Source organism: Spodoptera frugiperda, chromosome 1 (assembly GCF_023101765.2).
Source record: "Spodoptera frugiperda isolate SF20-4 chromosome 1, AGI-APGP_CSIRO_Sfru_2.0, whole genome shotgun sequence".
Taxonomy (NCBI): domain Eukaryota; kingdom Metazoa; phylum Arthropoda; class Insecta; order Lepidoptera; family Noctuidae; genus Spodoptera; species Spodoptera frugiperda.
Genome location: NC_064212.1, coordinates 267,989 through 292,027, shown reverse-complemented (window position 1 = coordinate 292,027; position 24,039 = coordinate 267,989).

The window sequence follows — 24,039 nt, the reverse complement described above, 5'->3', positions numbered from 1 at the left end:
TTCAGGAACTCGCAGAATATGCAAAAAAGGGGAAATTCATTAACGAAACTTCGCGTCTTTAAAGTCAAGTTACGAAACACTAATAAGTTTATCCATTTACCGTCGTATGCCAAGTTTCCAACAAACTTAAATTGTTGGTTCACCGAACGATGATACTTAAATGACATACGTCACGGTTTGCCCAAACAGGACCATAATATAGTGGTACACCGACATACATACATATACTGAGCTAGTGTGAGTACTACTAACTGCGGAGATAATCTCACTCCTCAATATCAGTGTGTTGTATGAAAAAGGTAATCCGTACACACGTTCTAGGCAAACGCTTTCATACAAAGACGTCTGAGCGTATTACGAGTAAAATACGAGTTGCGTGAAGGGCATATATTCAACGGGTGGGGGAAAGAAAGACCCGCTAGGGGGGATATACTTCTGGCCTTTGAAGAATACTCGACCGACATGTAGATATTGGAGATAAGAGACAGGAAGGCCGTACATCTGGTCACTGCTTTTAATACAACTTCAAACGATCTACAATCTCCTCATCTCCAAACTCCAATTCCTTCAATAAGGTCAAATTAATTTACAAAGTTGTTTACTTGAATTTCGTGGAAATTATTAAAATATGCAGCATTATAAGGACTTTGCATAATTCAATTTACTGAAATATTAAAAGACAATTTCCTCGGTTCGGTATAACCTAGTTACCACCATGGAATGCCCGCTTTTTACTAATCTGTTGCGTTCTCCGAGGCAGTAACTTTGTCGCCGAAATGCTGTAATGTCGTTTGAAGTTGTAAGTGCTTCGGGCCACGCGCTCGACTTTACTCGGAGCGGGAGATGTATCAGAGCGACGCCCGACGCCTTCCATCGCTGCTTTCCAACCAGTCACTTGTAGCACTCATAACTTGGTAGCGCCATGTACTACAAAATTTTGTTTCTTTTTCAAAGATTTATGCACGCTGTGACAAACTGTGCACGTGGGGAAATTTATGAATAATGTATGTGCTCATTTGTTTCTGTGGTAAATGAGATGTGGGACATTAATTTATTAAGGTTTCTTACACATACAAACATAATTCACCTGGCGGCATTGAAGCCGCTGGCAATTTGTTCTAGGCTGGTACTTACACCAACTGTTTACACAAACTTACAGTTGGAAACGTAAACAATTTTACGTAAGAAAATAGTTTAAGATATATGTTAGCATTTATTTATAGCTGTCATAATGCAAACGTATAGATACTGAAAAGAATTTATTTTCTTTTAAATCATTTATTTCATGAAACGTATACAGTTTGTACAAAACACAGTTTCAAACTTAAAACTGTTGATAATGTGCGTCCATTAACGTTGCTGCTGGTCACCCTACCCGGGGGTAAGATTAACGGGGCCCGGTAATGGTGGGGCTCGCGTCTCGCCCGCTCAGCTGATTTAATGTTTACATGTGTGTACTTCTGTGCGGGATATCTATCGCTTACTGCGAAGAAACCTGTCCCGCTGAGATTTTACAAGAGACTAATGTCCGTAGCGCGGCGTACTGTGGCGTAATATTGCGTTCTGTGGCGTAGTGTGTACGTAAAGTTGCGGAATATTGCGCGCCGTGTAAATAGAGCGGTGGACAGCGGAGCTCTGCCGGACTACGGATATTTAAATTCAAACAGTTGAGTTTCGTTTGAACACTACGTGTATGTATTTTTGCGCGGCGAGCGGTGGCTGCCCGCAGACGGTATTGGGAACAAGTGCTGGTTGTATGTTTAGCAGGTAATATTTACAAACCTACCTTGAACGAATATCGTCGAGTGGTTGAACATGCATCCGCAGTACTTCGATTTCTTTGCTATTGTAGTTTCTATGCTTCATTTTCTTTCTGTACCTTTAATCAATCAGTTTTCTATAATGAGAAGCCCTAGCGATGCCTGATATTATGTTATGTTTGAAATTTTAGCTTTAGTAATAAGTTGTAACATATTATATGACTAAACATTCACTTGTCAGTAAAACACATTACTTGCGGAAACTTCCAGAATGCATGTTTACACGTTGGGTAGTATGCAATTACTAAGGCGCGCGATATTTTTCCGGCGTCTCGGAAAGGCTTCTGTGCACTTAAGTGAGGCAGGAAGCTGCAGTAAGTGAAGGCTTCGCGATAAATTAACTTGACGTACCGCCGTGCTAATGTTCGCTGGCTGCCAAGATGGCGGCGTGCAGGATCTAGCTCTGCGGCTGCTAATATTGGAAGAAACGTTTGAGGAATTGGGCCAATAGTATTGGGTCTATCGATATTATAAGCGTTAGTGACAAACATATTACATTATCATCTACGTCGTAAGTCAAGAATACTAATTGTTTTATAACATTGCATTATAAATGGTGTATTGAATTTGAACTCAAAACCGAGCATGGTCCTGGTCAACATAGTATCACCGTATTATCAAAAGGCCCACCTCCCTTCTAAATGCATCTACCTGCAGTGAGTCCGTGATGTAGTAACAACAATATACGCTTATTATGTAAGTTATGCAACTCGATAGATTCTGGAATGAGTAGATTGTATTACGAGACATTGTTTGAGTGTCTACCATCAATAGATCAATACCGGACACCTCCATTATATCGTGTGTCGTGATGATACGTATCACGTGTCGCGACAGCGGCTTACCTCCATTCCAATATTCGACTTACAATGGATTCCGAGACGCACGTAACATGATCTGTTTAACATAACCTTTTTTGAAAGGATCGGCGAGGGTTCAGGGTCAAAGCAGGTAGTGCTAGACTGCCTAGGGCTATAGCAAACCATTTTAGACTGAATAACTAAGCGTTTGACCCTTAGATTGAATAAGACCGTATATCAGGCTCACGTTACTATTTCACTAACAATGAGTTAAGCAGAACTAATTCTATGAAAGGAGACATTAAAATGTACCCTTTAAATATCAAAGTAGGTATTCCTGGTAATTAATTAATGTTTTACCACAAAACAAATACGTCTAAGTTTTGCTGATAAATATATATGTAAGTATAACAAAATCTGCGGCATTCAGCGAGCGGTTGCAATGCGAAGGAATGGGTAAAATTCTTTGTGAGAGTGCGGCGACATGGCCGGACGATGGCATTCCTGTGTCGCCGATTATATATTTAAAACTTCACTACTTTTTCACGGGATGAGGCGCCAAAAAAAGCATACGGATCACTTGATAGCAGGCAATTAGCGCTATAATTAGGTATTGTCTGTAATTACTAGCATTAGTGGAACTGGTTAATTATTGAGCTAAATTGTTCAGTTCGGTGATTGGATTATTGGGCGGGTATGTTTCATTGTTCCCAGTCATATCGCGGAGTGTTGATTGTGTCCGGGTGTGCGCTCGCTTCCTATTACATTAGGTCGATGCTCGATTACTATAATTGCTGGAAAATGGGCGTATTGTGTTTATGTTGTAAGTACTTCCACGGAAGCCTTATCTTGGAATAATCTTCTTCGTGGAATAATTTAATAGGAGTGTAATTATTACGTAATATAATGTAGGTATTTCTATCTTATTATTGTGGTGTGCTGGTGCTTTCCATAAGGATGTTAATCACATCAACAGCCCAAACAACAAACACTGCTGGACTAGCCTCCTCTATTAAGGTAAAGGAAGGGGCTTGTGTTAGACGTGGTGATCATTGTATTCTTCTTAAATTATTATGTTTACGAACAATGCGGTGATAGTCGTGCAGTTGACTGCAGCTGCAGTTGTGTGCCACGCAATGCTGCTTATGAATATGAGGCCCTAGTGTGGCTTGAAACTAATTGAGTTCTTCGTCAAACGGTTATGATGCAATAATTAATTTAGTATAATTATAAAACATAATTAATTTAGTATGTATATAGTATTCTACACTGTCGATAACACACGGCGGCGCATCATTTAAATAAACACTATCACCTTTGTTGAATGTGTAACGGTGCGTCGTTTCGGTTTCATATAAAATGCACGCGTGATTAACGGTGCACTGAAACCATTTGCGAGTCCGTTGTACACGCACAGCCGTGCAGTATCGGGTTATAAAAATATTATTCATATAGCATTTATACAAGATTTTGTAAACGTTTTTATACTTTAGCCAATAAAATGACAACATATGCGAGTCATTCTCATGCGATATTCATGGGTTATGGTGTACATAATTCAACTTACCTATCCTGTAATATTTTTTAAATTTTAGCCTCTAGAAAGACTAGTGAAGCCCTCTTACCCAGATTGTCAAATGAACATAAATTGACTGCACGGTTGGTGCGATGGCTGGGCAACTGGCTGCCGCGCAACGGGTAGCGGGTTCGATTCCCGCACGGAGCAACTCTTTGTGTGATCCACAAATTATTTTTTCTGGTCTGGGTGTCATTTGTATGTGAACTTGTATGTTTGTAAACGCACCCACGACACAGGAGAAAATCCTAATGCGGGCAACGTTTAAAAAAATGTCATGATAACTAAATAAGTATATATAAGCATTTTATTACATAATAATTTATCGGGACAAATTCGTAGGTACGCATATCAAATAAATAGAATTTCAATTTGGTCTATTTCGCGCCTCAATGAATAAATACTCACATCGGAATAGTGTTATAGCGTTAGCAATAAAACTACACATTGCATTGGTTTGAAGGTGCAGTTCATTGCAGTTCGGTGCAGTTCGGCGCTCCCTGCGCACCGGACCACCTCATAATATAACATTGTTTCTGTGCTGCATTCACACTTACATATTTACTTGTAACTATTCATTTTAATGTAATTACATAATGGAAATTCTACATGGTCTTTCTTCTAATTTTTTTGTATTGAAATTGCATTGGGTTTTATATTCAGGCCCGCCTAATTAGTATGTCATATTATTTGTGGAACCACAGTCTTCCATTGTACGTACGACGCCAAAAATGTTCTAATTAGCCCGTTGTTAAACTCTCAAGCATCGACGTAGTTAAGTCGAGCCATCAACTTGCCCCGACCACTAGCACAGTGCAAACGCTCCCGGGTGTAGTCTCGCTATCTGCCCGATACATTTGTGCCTTGCAATGTGCCGCCCCCTCCACGCGGTTATTTACTCCTCACAACGTACAGACAACATATTTTTATTGTTTTATCATCGCCGATGTACAACGTGCTGTCTGAGTGTTCCGAGATACAACTTGCTTTATGTGGGTACGGCTGTAAAAAGTTTCCTCGTAAAATTTTAAGGGTAAGACGGTTTGATATTTTCGCCAAGTCGTGATTGTTCAGCCGAGTCCTAAAATAAACAAGAACCTTTCCTCCAGTACTTTGCAGATGATGAAAAATTTACTAAACGCAACAATCTCCGTGAGTATAACAAAAGGGAGCGTATTACCGAGGCATTATGCAACATTTTTAAACAAAGGGTTTAGTACACGACACATAAAGTGCTGAGACGTTGTCGACTTGATAGAGTTTTCGTGAGAGTAGCACTACTCACACTACAGTAGGTACGTTAGTGTAGAAATGTGATAATGTATAGAGAAGTAATGGCTTGTGTTCATACATGCGTAGATATTAATGTGTACTGCTGAGCGACGTCTCACATGTAATGATGTAAATAATGTAACGTTGGTACGCCATCATTGTGAAACATTATGTCTAATACATGTTGCTTATTCATAGGTATTGACGTATTCAGTGATTTAACCAATGTATTGAATAACAAAAGGCAGTTGTAACTAATAGGTGTATTAATTTAGTGCCTTAATCAACAAATTGTTGGTAAAATGATCACATATCTCGTATTTGGTGGTAGCAGTTAACACTTAGTATTGACCGAGCAATAAGCGCAGAGTAACGGCAGTTAGTAATACTGAGCAAACATGGCCGCCATGTGTGTTTGTTTGTGCTTTTGTTCGTCACACAACTACGTGCAGAAGTATCACATGCTCGTGTTACATAGAACATGGAAATTGAAAGGGAAAAAGTTATATAAAGACTAATTTGTGGGATAGGTAATGAATGATGATAACGCGTTGTGCGTTGTGATAATGATATATACGCTTTTCGAGACAAAACTACTAAATCTATTTTGATGTAATTTGGTTCACTTCACAAACATACAATCTTCAATATAGACATATCATCATAACCCCAGGTAAATGTCGTCCCCTAGGTACCTAATATTCTGCCTAAAGTAATGACTTTATGCGTACTGTGCCTACTGCTCCTGACTTCTTGGTGTGGCTAGGCTCAGCTGCACGTCGCCACCTAATCCTGGCTAAAAAGCCGCGCACTTCTTGCAGCAGTTCAGAATGGGACGCAGGACAACTTGGACACCGCATTGTACGAGAATGTAGAGGGTAAACATGGCTGCCGGGCTGCCTGGGCGTGCAGTAGAATAAAATTATTGCCATAGGTAGTATTGTCTTAGTAGCGGGAGTTCATTGCCAATATTATTGCAGTTATGTTGAATATTTAAGTAGGTAGGTACGCACGTGTGTGAGTGTCTGAACAAATGACATAAGTATTATGTGACACTCCTTTTGACTTATAAAACGATGCTGGCTAATCCCATTGTATGACAAAAGACAGGATAAGTAATGGAAGATAATAAAGTAAGCTGTAGCAATGTTTCATCAGTAGTTGAGCTGGAGCACAGAGTGGCAAGTTTACGTTGCAGCCACCTTGGGACCCGCGGCCGGCTTACTGGAACTTCAGACTAGATACTACAAGGGAAACTTTAATGAATTTTAAAATCAATATCGCGAGACCGCCCACTGAGCTAGCCCATTACTTTAAAGTATTTTGTAATGTCAGAATTTTAATGAAAAATTAATTGTTCCCTTTGAAATTGAAATAGCTACATTACGAATATCCGACATCACGATAACAATAATAATTTAACTAATTAAAACAATTAAGCTGAAATTAATATTTCCGTCGCTCCCATTATTTTAATTGCTGTAGCCGTGATAGTGTGGATTTAATGTTTCTTGCTTATGAAATCTGAATGTTTCTACAATATTCACAATTGTACACTCTTTCAGGACTTTCAGCCTTTATTATAAAGCGTGTAACTACTTTATTATTTTAGTGACAGAGTAAAAGAAGATTACTGTAAAATATCACACGTCGATTGCAGAAAAATCGAATTTCCTTCTATTCCATTGAAGTTTGGAACAACTTTGATTTAAAATGTCAAGTACGTGACACACGGAAGTAACGACACAGCCATACAGGGTGATCACAAACACGACAATACAATATAAGAGGTAGTATGTATGTATATGTGTGTATTTATTTGACTGCACGGTGGCACGGTGGCTGGGCACCTGGCTGCCGTGCAACGTGTAGCGGGTTCGATTCCCGTAATAGGCAACTCTTTGTGTGATCCACAAATTGTTGTTTCGGGTCTGGGTGTCATGTGCATGTGAAATTGCATGTTTGTAAACGCATCCACGACACAGGAGAAAATCTTAGTGTGGGGCAACGTTTAAAAAAGTTAACTTCAGTGAAGAGATTCCTCATTACGAGTGCCATAAGTCCACGTCTTCGTTACATCTCCGTCACTTTTTCAGTTCAGTTGAACTATTGAGGGAGGGGGTAGTGCAGTGAGCTCGCAGGGGGGGGGGACGTCGCCGAGGCGTTCATTTGTTACAAAGTTTAGCATGCCCTGCATAATGACGCCGCCGACCGTGACGCAGCGCTGGCGAGGCGAGGCGATACTGACACTGTCGCATTCTGATATTGAAACCGTACTGTAGATACCAGACGGTCAATGTACTTTAGTTTTTTTTTATCTGATCTATGATTTAATTTCTTGCACTGTTGAGCATTTGAGTCATTCATCATCTTTAATTCGTTTTCAAAGGCGGTTACACAAAAAATGCCAACGATTTAGTAGATACTCTTCTATTTAAGTCAATGAATAATTAAATTACAATTAACTACAAAGTAGTGAGCAAACTGTTTATGTTGTGTAAAATTAAATGTAATGTGAAGGTGTAGTTTAGGTGGCCATTTGAATAAATAAGATTTTTACAAAACTTCAGCGATGAACTCAATAACTGCTGAAAGGATTTTTATCAGTGTTACACTGATTATGGATTTAAACTTTTACGTGAAGATTGATTGATTATAATTATGTTAAATAGTGGACATCTTTTGACGTCAGATTAGAAGACTTCAGGTAAATAAAAGAAAATTGTAGTATGCATTTTAGCGTCAGCAGTGTAACCCGAGCCTTACATAACAAATGCCCTGAACGGTCCTTGTTTTAAGAAGTGCTCCTTATTTTTCACTCCGTTTTACTGCTGGTACAGGAGATGGGTGAACGGAATACTTACGGACTCGCCCGGGACTCGGCTGGACGCACCGACACGCTGCACGCTGCACGCTGCACGCTGCCGGCTGACAGGAGGTGCATTTACTACTTGAAATGCAGTGAGCAGCGAACATTGCCTCCACTGTTCTACAGAGGAAATGGTTCGATGTAGCTGTCTAAATCCATATTTATTTACTTTAAATGGATAAAAAATTATATTGATGTTGTTATGTTTTTTATAACTGATTTGATCCCTACCTCGTCTGGTGGTAAGCGAGGATGATACCGATGAAACAGGAATTTTAAATTGCGAATTCTCTGAAACAATAGTCGTTTATTTAGTCATGCAACGATGAACAAGAAGAGAAGATCAAATTGTGCAGTTTCCCTGAATGCATGTTTACAAATCATATGATGATATCTACTCCTAAACGTAGATAAGTGAATAATTTCCAGCGTATAATCGAAATAGTTCACGATTCAATGTACAGTTGGCGTCAGTGCGCATCACGTCAGTGGGTCCGTACAAAAGTGTGCAAACATTTGCGGAGCGGAGCGCACGGACTGTGCAAACTGGCGTATTTGCCGGGCCGGCTCCGTGCCCGGCGCTAAACGGCGGTGTCCGGTGACAACACTATTTAGCTAAAATATGTGTTTAGCCAGACATTTTGCTCCCCTAGTCATTTCATTATTGTGTTCTAAATATTATATTTTAGATGTTGCTCTATGTTACTCGAGGATTTAATTCTAAGCAACTTTTAGGAAGTGCCAGCACAAATACATCGTCGGAAACATAATACATATTGCTATTCTACGAAGTTCAGATGAAATTGGATTGATGATGACGATAGTTCCACGGACACAGAGATGTATCAGTGATTGGTATGTTCTACGTCGCTTTTACAGTATATCCGAATATGCAGTGACAAAATAGTAGGCGCAAACAACGTATTCGTCACAAATCAGCACGAGTAGGCAGCTGAGATCCACACGGAGCCTCACTACTGTAGTGCGTGTATATTACGAGTAAGGAATCTCATACTTGCCGACTGTACATACATACGTACATACTAACTATATACACATACATACAATTTTTCCTTCTCGTCTCCCAAATGGCGAATAACATAAATTCTCGTGTTCACGTGAAATATCATATAATTTGTGAACTGGTGCGAATCTTTCCCAGACATTGTACTGATGTAGTCGGTGTACAAACACACAAACACACATACATACATTCATACACTGTGTATGTTGCTAGTTCAGATAGTAAGGCTATCCGATTACCTTTGTGCGTGAAATCAAAGGCTTCTACAGTTTCAGTGAATTCGTTGAAACTGTATACAGCTACATATTTCTTTTAAAATAATGTTTCTTTGTACACTAGTTTCAGAAAATGTATTTTATTTTATATGAAATTGTTTTATGTTCAAGAAACAAGACGCGCGATGAAATATCCAGTGTTTATGTCCAAGGAATTAATGTTGTGTTGAAGCATTATTTCGTGAATGCTTTCTACTTAGAAGTGAGTAATACATAAAGAAGTGTAACAAAGAAACCGCTCGCTGTTAGTTTCCCGCAGTTTCGTACATTTCTGAGGAAACTATCGCTCGTGTAGTCGTGCACTCGTGTCTGCGAGTTGCTGTGCGCCGTGCTTACCTTTGTTCCAAATACTTTAACTGCACTCGTTGCTTTTACCAAACTGTACTAGAGTACACACTGCATTCTGTATGGCACTCGTGTTAATGTGGAATACAGATATATAGGTATTGTCTAAGGTTTGTTTATTAGTACTTTAAGCTTACTTTAAACTTTCTAAAGCAACAACCCAAAATTAGCTGGTTCGTAAGTGAACTGAAAAACAATCTCTTTACATAATATTATTTTTCTTTTTGTGACATATATCGAGTAGCACGTCACGAGCCAGTGAAGCATGTCACGAAGTCAACCGAACACATCCCGCGCCTCGTGTACTGAACCCAGCAATTACACGTATCGTTTACAAATGAGTGCAGCCGCCTGAGTATTGTCTTACAAAATAATTAAATCACAACAAAGGACTCACTTTGTGACTGGGAGGCTCTCGAGCCGTCAGTACACACGACCCTAAGGTCGCCCGCTCATTGGCCAGCCCGCCCCCGCCGTAATAGGCAGCACGCTTCATTGGACGCGTGGCTTTGCTCACTAATCGCGTGCGAAACACGCAATTAGACGCGCGCTATTCCACGCTTGATTTAACGCAGACTATTGTAATGCTTATCTGTAATACATCTGAATGTATCATCTCTTTGATTTACTGAAGCCATTGTCTCTGAGTGGCTCTGTACTCGAAATGTTTGAGAGCTCGTTGTCACTTCATTGCCCTCGTTAATTCTTAGCTTAACGTTAGTCCTACATACAGAATGACGATTGGAAGGTTTAGATGTTCATTTGAATAATATATGGGCACCTATGTTTCCATTAAGAGTTTATGTATGCTCCATGTATCCGCATCGGAAATGTCAATCCTTATCAAAGATGTAATTAATAGAGCTCCGGCCAATACTCGGCTGCACATAATTCACGTTTCATTTCACATTCGTAAAGGGAGCTCGATTGTAAACTTTGATACGTTGGACTCAGTCGGGTGTAGGTCATCGCATGCAGGCTATCTAGCAGCTAGACTCGAGCTCGAGCTAGGCCCGGGAGTCGCCGGAGCTGTTTGCATTAAACACTATCAAAGGACACCCCTCCTGTATAAAGATAGCTCGTAAAACGAGCGACTGAGAGCTCTACTTGGACTGGTCGTGAAATTCGTATAAAGCTTAGACCAAAGCAAAACTATGAATATTTATAATGACCGCGTTAGATGACGCAGTTGGGATGATCCGGTCGTAATAAGTTAGCATACAATCATAACCTCTTCCACATCGTCAGACAGTCAACGATAGATACATTTGCAGTTATCACGAGTGTAACTTCCAAGGGACATTAATGGGTTCAATATAATTATGAAAAAGTCCTTAACTAACAAAAGGTGACTAGGTACAGTAATATTAACATGACAACTACAAAGTTTACAGTTATTTCGTGTCCAGCTGACTCGAGATTAAGTCAACAAGTAGTCTGTGAGTTCAGTAAGTATACACTCCGCGAGAAAACTCGTAACTTTAGATACTTTCGAAATAATTCACGAATAGTTGGTCTTTGTAGTTTGTGTATTTATTCATGGCTGGTGTTTATTCATCCGTCTGTGTTTGACCTGTTTTGGTCTGGTGTGGCCTCATCGTGACATTCTATTAATTTATTATAATTATCAAACTGGTACTCGCTCAGTTGATAAATTGTTCATTACTCAAATATTGGATGTGTCCGATATCATGTTATGTTTAAATTATAAAGGATATCATATAATTTCGGTTTATATTATTTTTATTCCTAAACTAGGTAATACCCGCAGCTTCGCTCGCGTGGGTTGCGGACTTTGTGACTTCATTTTTCTAAAATAAAAGTTGATTAAGATGCTCCTTAGTACATTAGCTGCCTAATAAGAGTTCCGTCAAAATCGGTCCAGCCATTTCAGAGTATAGCTGGAACATACAGACAGACAAAAAAATTATTACAATATATGCATGTAGTAAAAAGCGATTATATCAATATTACAAACAGACACTCCAATTTTATTTATATTGTAGATTCTCAGTAGTAGCGTCGCTTCAGAAGATTATAACGTAAAGCTAATAGGTACCATTTAATATAATACAACATAAACTCGCGTCATGAAGGTACATATGTAGGAATTATACTTAGAGATAAAATACTAAGTACTAATAAAATATCGTGAGCGAAGAGTACCTAGCTCTAGTTATGGTAACTTGGTGCATATTCCACCCCTTCTGAACTAATAGTTCGTAGTTCATCAAGTTCATGTGAAGTTTTAGTTCAGTCTGGTGCAGTTTCCCACTAAAACATAAAATGATACGGCGCTATAATATAACCCTGCTCCAGCCATACTCGCACAAATGCCAGCTAATGCACGAATGAATACGACCTGCCTCACTGCTGACCTCTCCCACTTTATGAGCCGTGAACATTTAATATGCTCATTTATTTCGTTTAAGACGAGTTAAAGTTACTCGGAGTTAAACATATGTTTTTTTAAAAACGGGTGAGGGGGCGCATTTACAAAACATACAATTTCATATACACGTGACACCCAGACCTGACACAACAATTTGTGGATCACACAAAGTGTAGCTCAGTGTGGGAATCGAATCCGCTACACGTTCTACGACAGCGCGTTGCCCAGCCACCGCGCCAATCATCAGCAGATATAAGAACTTAGCCATACGTTAAAATAATTAGATTCGTTAACTGTCACATAAATTAGTTGTGTCGTTAAAAGTATAATTTTGACCAACATGGAAGGTGCTGAGACAAACACATCTAAGGAACAAATCTGCCAAGTAGGTGTAGGTTTTTTAGTATATTCAAACTTAGCTGGATCGCTGATAAAATTAAAATTTGGGTACGCTTCCAGTGCTGAATTTTCATGTACATATAGAAATCTAACTTAAAGATTTCGTTCGTGAACAACACTATTCACTTTAGGTGCGTGTGTGTTTGTGTGTATGTGTCGCGAGATGTGTCTGCTAGTCTGCGTGAATGTGTGAATAATTCCCGGCGGAGTGTCCCGGCGGAGAGCGTGGGCGCGACGCGTGCATTAAAATTTTTATTACCGCATAAATTACGCCAAATGCCCCGATAATAATGGGGGCGGAAGGCTCTTTAAATGCCTTCGTTTCAGGATAAATTATTATTAATTCCAGCGTTTATTCAGCGACGATTGAGTCGCTGTCACGAGCAAATAATACTGAAACAGTATTGTACGAGCACCGAGTACTGAGAGCTACAATATTATCTATCGTGTTTTATTTATTGATCCCTCTCAGTATTCCGCGCGCGACTGCTTCGACAATGTTGTATTGCGCTGCGAACACTCGAGTTAAAATTGAGAAACAATCGATTTGTAGTGCAGCGAGTACTGCGATTGATGCTGCAGGGAACTATGTGAGTGACCTGCTTGCAGGAGTGACTGCAGACACAGCGGCTGCACGCTGCACGGCGACACTCGAGCCCTCGTTTGCAACAAATTGCCTGAAAATGTGAGCAGACAAGGTCGCGGCCCAGCGAGCTATAAAATGCCAAAGCCCCGGCTTATAAATTGTATTCGTTCCAATCAGCATGGGGATATTTAGTGGTTTGTTTACTGCGGGGAGACGCTCGCTGTACCCATTATTAGGCGGAAGCCGCACCATTAAGTTAATTGGCAAGTGGCCAGGGACGGTACGGCAAGTGACGCGATTATGTAACAATATGCATCTTGTCATAGCGGTTTATGACGACCGCCAATGGAAACAGCCGCCTTTTTAATCAAATTGATTACCATTTGTTATTGTGTTTTCCAACAAAGTTAAAGTCGGATTAGTGGAGGGGCGAGCGGCGGAGTGCCGGAGTGCCGGAGTGGCGGCGCTCAGTCGCGGATATTAAACACGATTAGCCAGACTGGGAGATTAGCCCCAGCTCACGTATGTTACACAAGTCTACGGCTGCCGCACTATAAGCGTGTGATGCGCACGTGTGTGTAGTGCGCGCGTTGTAGTATCAGTGTTATAGGTCAGGTGTCAATAGCCTGGTATAATGCTCGCCATAAATATTTATACGTTTCCGATTCATAGTTATTTAATAACCCGAGTTTATTGCGGAACAGAATATTATACGACGGCCATTAAAGACCAATTCCGTCGCGTTTCGTAGTTATCATAAATACATATGTATTGACACGATACAAATTTACTTTGATAGGATTTATGTCCCGGTACCCAGGATTAGATAGCTCTTGAATATTCAATTTGGATCCACTAGTTACGGGTACGGAACCCTGAATAAATACGTAGCAGGGAAAAATTAACCAGCCGTCCATTCAGCGAGGCTCTCTGTGTTGCCAGGCTGTAGTGATACACAGGTACATGTCTATCAGTACCGATAGCTCTGCATCGTATTGTGCCTTTATTAGTTCGTTGCTACTGCAGCCTAGAGGTGCACAGCCCGATGGCAGGTCGCATATCAAATGTTTTATTCCCTTCTACTGCGGTCCAGTTTCTGAATCCATTTCGTGATCTTTACATCTGGTCCATTTACTGCAAGCGCTGGAATTGCAAACTGCAACGAAAGCCGTAAAAACTGTAAAATGAAATGATCAAACGTCGTCCAGTAGAAACGAGAGTCCTTGCTTGTGTTGTTATATGGTGGGTAGAGGGTAGTTCTGTCGCAGGATATTATATTTGTGTCGTGTAATAACCCCGGGATTGCAGCGGCCAACTTTTTGAACATTGTTCCAACTTCTTTCTTGTGGAACTCGTATAAAGCAGGATTGGATCGTTGTTTGAGAATAACGGGTGTTTATTTGAAAACAAAATGGAAGTAGCTCGTTGTGCATCCCACGTTACTTTAATAACAAGTATTCCGTTGCGAGAAACGTCTGCGCTCTCTAATAGAAACACAGTTCAGTTTTCTGTTTGTGTTGGCGTCCAATGACAGGTTGTATAAGTCAGCAGCCAGCGAACTGAGATGTATTCTATTCAATATTCTCGTAGCATTTCAAAATGATAAGCGAATGGAAATAATAATTTTAATATTCTATTTTATATGCAGTTTTATTGACACGTTCGTTATTTTACTTGTCGACTTGTTCTTCCTTAATGCTCACTTTTTGGCGATATTTGTTTATGGTTGCGGGTAATTATTAGAAACATGGCTTTAGTATAATCCTCGCGTCCCATTTCACAACATCAACAACAACAGATTAGGGAACATCGAGTGGGACAAACATGTTTGCTAACCGTTTCATACGAAACACATTATTATATACAAGCAGACAGAAATTAGGTATCAATGTACTGTGTACACGTCGTAGGTAACATCTTGCCATTGAAATTACAAGTCTATAAAAACTTTAGTATCCCAACGTTAGTGCAAGTTAATCCGGATCCGGACAGGCCGCGCGGAACTTTTATATAGGAAATCGTTTATTGGACAAATAAGTCGATGGGCCACTCGGACTGGAACTTTAGCCATAACCCGCGACATAGCAGCCTGGTAATGGCACCCGGGCTCCAGCTAACAGATTTAAAGATACTCGATAGTATCGCGCAAGTGATAACGACCGGTCTATGTGGCCCCTGTTATCTACACTACTTAGTATTAACGGCGGCGCGAGTGTTTAGCTTTTATTGCAATGGCCACCCAATTACCCGGCCTCGCCAAATATCCGGGAAATTACAAATTACAAAAACGGTCCGTTTATAAAATCTTCCAAACACATCGAGGTTTTTCCTCAATCAGAGATGGGTGACCAGAGATGGGTATCTCGGTAAATCTTGACGGAATGGATTGATTAGCGTGAGGTTTTAATTAAAGTGTCAGGAGGAGCGATGGCGGTACGATTGGCATCGTAACTCAGCTCTGCCCTGCCCCCGTATGATAATAGGCGTTAAGTAGACGCTAACTACCGGCTGCCGGTGATTCTGACGGTAAATTGCCAGCTGGATTGATGGTGTGAGCCACGCTCTCGAGAAAAATGTTCGAGGAAAAAGAAATCTCTACACTCCTGGGAACACGTAGGTAGAGCATTGTGTCAATCTGATACTCGCCCGAGGCTATATTATTCATCATTAGTATTATTACTAAGTTAAGCTGTGTTTAAGTTTATTGCTTACACTAAAGTTTAAAATAAGAAGCTCGCCGCTATCGGGCAGGTTCAGGTGTAGCGAACTATTCGCAGCATCTCGAGTTAATCTTTCGCCTCTCGAACAATATTTAACCACAACTTTACGACGTTAGCCTCGCCTCAGATTGTTTCTCTTTCAGGGTTCACTCGATAAATATAAATAATGTTTTATACTGAGACCCTTATTCTTTATACAGCATTAGGATAGGGATCTCAATAGATTTGAAATTGATAAAAGGGTTTTTGGGGGTCACTTCCTGCATCCCTTGTTATTAAGATGGAAAGGTTGAGCACACCTGGAACACAGAGGGCCCTCGGACCTCACACAGAAAATGATATAAAATATGAGTATAATTTGACGAACCCTCAGACCTTCTAAACGGCGACAAAGTAATGGAGCCCGTGTGAACTACGTTACGGTTCATATCCACCCCGATGGGTAAGGGGGACCGTGGGGGATGCGCAAATGGATTAATGGAAAAATAAAAATATATTGTGGGAGTGGATAAACACAAACAGTTTAAGCGAGTCGGTACACGAGGCGTCCGGTGATTAGTGTCGCGCGGTGATCGATGTATCGCTGCGGCGGCGCCACCGTCGCCGGCGCTCGCCACTCGCCACTGATTACTGACGCTAATTATGATGGATCCACTGCCGGCCACTCACCGCTCACACACTGCTACACACAGCTTCCTCCATCATGTGTACCCACCGTCACCAATATACAAGTGACAGTCCGCAACAGGTATACTACTTCATAACACACTCGACAGGACCAATGCTGAAATTATAAAAGCATTTTACTGTGTACGTGCTATATTAGTGTCACAGCATGACACAACTGTGGCAATGATGTACAATGCAAATTGCATTGCAAGACCATGATTGTTATTTGTCGATGAAACGAGTTGATAAAGCCACACGTTCCAACGTGAATTGGATAATTGTAGTCAGTAAATTACGGACAGTAATTGGATATAACTCAATAATCATATTCTCATAAATACATAAACGTCGCAGTGGTTTTACCGAATGAAACGTAATATATTGTACATTTTGTGGAAGCACACAGAGACGAAATTGATCTAAATATGTCAAGAGGCGAGCTCCTGCGTTGATGGAAAAACAGCTGAACAATAAGCTCTTAAATAAACAACAAAGAACAACAGACGAAGTACTTGGCAAGTTAAATCAAAGCATCGCTCCGTGTAGCCGGCACACTCGGCACACTGGCGCATGTACGCAGTAATATATCGGCTGATACATTAGCAAGACAGTCTTGTTTACCGTGGGATCGTAATAAGCAATCAGCCATCTTGTAACTTGGTTAACTGCTAACCGAGTTATATGTCCGAGTGCCACGACTGAGCCCGCACTCGTGCTGTGTGTGCTGTGTGTGCTGTGCGCACTCACACATACACGTACGTGTGTGTTGCTAGAGGATTATGTTGTTTGTGAAACCGCTTACGGGTAAGGAAGTTATCGTTGTCACAATGGAAGTCCGCGATTCATGACGTTCTACATAAGTGAGCTCTGCTGATGGTATGCGGTAATAACAAATGTAATAAACTTGGGAACATTACGTTGTGTGATATATCATATAATACAATCAAGGGAAGTTTGTTTGTGTAAAACATAGTCCCAGTGATGATTGCAGGGAATGTATCATCATTACTAGCATTCAATCACAGTCAGCGAGCAACGTATTACATGTGATGTGTGTTTGTAACTGCTCGCGAGGAACACTGACTTGTTATAATAATAATAATTAACAGAACTTATAAAAGGGAAACTTGGGACAAATCTGATGGATAACTTCCGCAAGTTGGAGACAAGTTCGCGGGACATTTTGGTGGAAGACGGGAGGGGAGGAGGGGGGGTTGTATTCATCGAGAGATAATTGTGGTGTGTGGAGCCCACAGCTGATTAATTTCATGATCATCAACTGGTTATGGAACGGTTAATCAACATCCACAATAACTTTTTACTTGCTGCTCCGTACTTTTTGAGAATCTGGATTCAATGTCTTCAAGGCTCAAGTGTATAGGTTGCTTATAGGTAGGCGTGCTCCATCGTCGCTTACAACGAGGCGAGCTGGTCGCCGAATGTTAAGTGGATAGGAATAAAAAATATTGTGGAATACCTAAGCAGTCAGCTTTATTTATTATTCATTGACGGCAGTCTGTATAATTGTGGTACTTTAAAAAATGTTGTGCCTCTTGGCCACATTTGCATATTATCGAGTTGGCTGGCGGACAGACGCAATCGACGGCCATTCGTTACATCTATACATTGAGAGGTTGTTGGCAACACAATCGAGGTCCCCACTAAGATAGTAGTTATAACAACAATATGCAATACGAGTATGTTTGCAATTTTCATTCAACCCAAATTACTATTTAACCAACTTCATTTCGAACATTTATTTAAATCACTTTTAATTTTATGCTTTCCCCTTTCCACGGAAAACAAAAATTGTATGATAAAGACACAGATTAATCTGGAAGTGTAAGTTTATGAGTACATCGTGTTCGTACAGATGATTCTATGATCATTTTACCCAAATACAAATTTTAAAGATCATTTAACACTTAGCAGTACAGGTAAGGGGTTAGTTTAGTTGCTTCCTTAAGTTTAATCACGAGATAGTTTAGGAGTAGTTGGTGAAAACAGCCCTTAGTTAGTCACTGTTACCGCCCTAACACATATTTCAAGATTCGAATTGAACTGATTTCCATACAATATGGGTCGTGCTTCGCAAGTTTGATGTCCCATCAGAAATAATTGAAGTTGCTAATTAGTTTCCAATTAGTCGCGAGTATTAGATAATGGGGCGGCGGCACCTCGCCCGGCTCCTACAACGATCCTTTTCATTAATTAAAAATGGAGACTGTAATGAGGTAGCGCCATTACGAGAGACGGACATCATTATATAGATTGGTATTTAAATCATTTAATTTGAGGCTATTTTACATGTGATTGTCGTAGGAAAAATTGTATCAAAGATGTTTATTGCTCGTCCTTCTCCGTAGGAATCTAGAATTTGGTATGAGTCAATAGTTTCACTAGAGGGCAAAAACAAACAGATGGATAGATTATAAGATAAGATTTATGTTATTGTTTGACTACTGAAGATTATTTTTGATTTGATTTGTGTTTTGTGTCTGATAGTAAGGTCATTGGCAGAACTTAGATACTGTTTATAAAATCTGTCGGTGTCTGAATAGTTCTGTCCATTCAAAGTTAGTGATCGTCAAGAGAGAAGAACATGGTCCATAGTGCGCTCGTTACACAAGTACCAGGCGCGCAGTCGAATGAGGAGATTGAGTTAATTCGCCATTTGGCTGCGACACCGTCACGCTGCCGGGACATTCTGCGGACATTTTGCTGCGTCTCCTAATACGAAGGGTAATTATTCATTTGGGACGTGGGATTCGGATTAAATCTGACTATCGAGTTACTACTCGTGTAGATTAGCTTTATATGAACCTTCGATACTTACTTTATTGAGTTATTTAGTGGACACAAACTACATACAGTCATTTAGTAAACACACACACACACACACACACAAAGATAGTGATTAAAATATTCCGTCAGTCCGGGTTGATTCAATTCCCCTATAAAAAAGTTAACCTGTAGTCGCTTTGTATTTAGTTTTAATCGCTTCGTCTGTCGGTACGTGCCGCGAAAAATGTGAATTATTATTTGATAGGAGCCGGAGCGGGCGCGCGCCCCGACACGAAGCGACGCGATAAATAATTCAGAGGACAGCCATCGAACTTGTGACAGAACCAGAAGCTTCTTAATCTTCTTACAAGTTGCAAGTTGGCGAACTTATTGGGCACGAGGTGCGGGAGACATTTTGTTTTGATTTTTCTTACGTAACGTGTCAGAACATCTGTATCAATGCTCGACGCGTACTTAATGAATAATGGATGGAGCGATAGAGCCTATTCTAGATCTAAGATTACTTCTAGTACTTAATTAGGCTGTCATTATGAAAGACCGCTATTTATAACTGTTTCTTAGGTAAAAGAATTTTAATTAACCTCTTTGAAATAGAGGGAAATGACTTATTTTAGATATTTAAATAAAGTAGAAGTAAAAGAGATCCAGAAAAAGATTGAATTAATTTTACAGTAGCTTTATATATTTTTATATTGAAGTAAAAAGTAATGGCTCTATTAGATATAATAAGGCAGGTATGTTCCTTACAAATGAGACGTAATAATAACTTATCAGAGACTAGACAGTAATGTGCTTCTAATGGAAACCATTCATAAGAGTGTCCGCCCACTGGAGCAGGGCTGCCGGCCGTAGTGTCGGGGACTAAATGGCAAACTAGCGTAACGATACTCATTAATAATCTTATGTGTAGGAAATAGGAGTCTCAGTCACATCGTGTGGACCTTGACAGTGTTGCAAAACTCTTCTACAAATCATGAAACAAAAGCTGTTCAATCAATTCTATTGCAGATCTATGCACCTGTATCGATATACGTATATTATTCACAATTTTCAGACAAAAATTATATCGAGGTGGAACAGTAACTGGTCACTAGTGTAAAGTATTATTCTGAGGCTATAATGATGACAATAGCCGCGGCACCCCTAGCGGCCGGGTCCCGCTGTCTATCATAATTATGTATTATCTCGTAGACAGAAATAAAGCCCGCCAGATGTTCACTACGTCATTATAACTTTCCCTACGCTCCGGCCGCACGTAATAACGCTCGTGTTACTACATTATTACTCAATATTTCAACAAATTCGAATAATTATGCAACGGTGAAACTATAGAATACAAGTTCCAATGAACTGACGTACCCAAATATAAATGTAACACACCTGTGATCCGACACCCAATTAAAAAGTTGGGTTGCAAAAAAAGGGTTCATAAAAAGAATACAATTTAAAAAGTATGTTAATAAGACGAGACCCCTGATTACACCGACAATGTAAACGAGCCCACTCTTGTATTTACACCGGAGCCCTATAATTTACAAACACACGCAGCCGGGGACACACGGGGCGCTGCGTGTAATCACACCGCGTGTGTGACTCCTGCATTCATCACGTAAGTAACAAAAACCAGGCTCTGCCTGCCTTTGTGGAGCTAAGCGTGATGATTACAGGCTGATATCAAAGCCGAGGGGTCGCACGTTATCAGGGTCGGCGGCCGTGCGTGAGCCTACGTGCAGCCTCGCCTGAAGGTTGTGCTCAAATCAATCTGCACTAATGTATAGCTTTGTGCCCGAGTGACACTGAAATGTGTTAGAAATTCGTGCCTTGAGTTATAATACTGTACCTAGTACACCTTTTCCAAACTATTTCTAAGGCTCATAGCAAAATATATTGCGTACCTAAAATGAGTCTTGTGGTACTTTCTTTCTCTCCCCTCTCACGATGGAAGCCAGCAGGTAACCAATTATTATCCGACATGCACGAGTCGACATGCCTCCGCCATCAGTCTCGCAGATTAATCTGCGCAACAATACGATTGATACAGCAACATTATTACTACGTTCCCGTAACTCCGACCCCGCAATTTGTTATTTCATCCCCTTTCCAATCAGTTTTTCTTTTACCCCGATCACAAAACCAAATCTTATTAAAGCTTCACAGAACGAATTGTTACAAATCCTGCTGATTATAAACAAACAGCGGCCGACGGCCGAAAGCCGAAAGCCGAGTTCGGGAATCAATTAAAAGTTATCGCAAGAATTGTTGTGATTTATACGGGAGCCACCCCATCGCCCGCCACTGCAGCGCTAGCGCAGAATTATCACTACTACTACTACATAGATACATAGTGTATATCAGCATGCTTGATGGGATCACTGTCTTATCATCAGAAGTGTTTGGTAAGAAGTTTTTTTACGTGGAAACGAGTGAACTTCTTGTGACTGCAAATGTGAAGTGAAAAGTATAACAATATCATACATTTTAACAACAATTAATTTAACAATAGATTAAAAGAATTATAGATTTAGAAGTCAGTCAGTCAGCTAGAAATAATATCGTACGAAGTGATACTGCTGTTGTTTGTTGCCAAATGGCGCTCATGTCGAGGTACTTAGTTATCGGGTATTGGGGCCATTGATAAATGAATTCTCGCCATTGTGCACCGGAATCGGGGTATAGTTAACTGTTACCATATGTAGGTATTAGCGAAATTAATTATTAGTTTGTGTTGTGTACTGTTTAGTGGTTGCCGCAGTATCGCACGGATCCTAATGTAATCGTACTTCAGGGAGCACTTACAGTCGTGTTCATTACTATTCAGATTACGAACTAAGTAAGCTGTGATTCAATACTAATTTCATTACGTTCGATGTTCAAGTGCTAGCTCACTCGGCGTACGTTAAAATGAGACAAGTGATCTTTAGATTGAGTATTTTACCTTTGTACATTGTTAAAATTATGTTTGAATCGAGACGACAATACTCGTACATACATTTGTAACTTGACAATAATAACTTAAGTAACGAGTACACTACGCTGTACTTTATCACCGTGACAGTCACACAGTACCAGTACCTGCTGCTGTAACCCGAATAATAAAATTGTAATGAGTCTCACTAACGTGTGCCGGCCTTTAACACTGCGCATTTCCAAGTCTTGGAGATCATCGCAAATAAATAAATAGACAGAAGGGACACTCCTAACGTTATCTGTTATCATCGTCATTAGCCTATAAGTAACAAAGGCCTCCTTTCCTCACAGAGAAGGTACGAGTATCACAACGCTTGCTCAAGGCAGGTTGGTGAAGTCAAACTTATAATTAAAAATTATAAGTCCAAGTTTCCTTCCCCGTAATCGTGTCAGATCTGTTATCAGTGACTTCAATCTCATTGACAGAAAGCAAATTATAAAAGAAGCATGTCACCGCTGGCGTTAATATTTGGCCAGAAGGCGGGCACTGATCCCTTTCCTCTTCATTTAATCGCTCGGCTGCCTTTTAAACATCAATCGGATGGAGTGGGGATTACTTTATTGTTGAAAATCACTCGTAATCCGCATCGATCGCAATCATATTACAGGATAAAAATATTAGTCTACTCGAATGAATGAACTGATTGGAGATCAGTAATATTATAATTTCTTTGTGTATATAATCCGACATGAAAGTAAGATCTCGCTTAAATAAGTTGTACAACGTTTCTAGACAAATATTTGAGTCTATCTCGCTGCAAGTTGGGTATAATAATATCATAGTAAGTTTGTAGGAGTAAGTAAAAATCACGCGACCACATTGCACGCTCTTTTAGTTCACATTTCGTTCGCTTCAGTAAGCGTGATTTATATGAGGTTTTATTTTAAAAGCAACTTTGTGGAGTTCAACTTGTGCACGGATTTATGTTATGTTCCAAGTTAAACTAGATTTGGGTTTTAGTGTGTACAGTGTACATATGTTTTTAGTACTCCTAATGTACTTTTTATGTTAAAATGTTGAGAAAATTACGTTAATTGTAATGTATCTTCGTTGAGAATCCCTGTGGTGTGAACAGATAGTGTGTAGTGCGGTAACACAAACTATTCTTTGATAGTACGTATTGTTAACGTAAAACATACGGGGCGTGTGTTTCTTCCCTTGGATGGACAGAACACGAACTTAACATGCTACTGTAAACCGATAACAACATGAGTATAGCTGTGCTGGCCGCGGCGAGGGTCCCGCGGGAGCAGCTCGTTGTCCTGCAAGTTTAGTTGGTAACAAGTTGTGACACTCCCGCCGCGCAGGCCGCGACACCTGCCGGACTCCGGCAACACCACCACCGGTACACGCGCAACTTATAATTAACTATATTTAAATCCCACGACAAAGGCTGTCTCTTTACATGACATATTCGTTACAAACTCACACATGTACGGAAACAAGAACTTATTTATTATTTGCACAAAACAAGATAATAAATTCAGTTTATTATTCCTTTCGAGATAAGACCTCATCC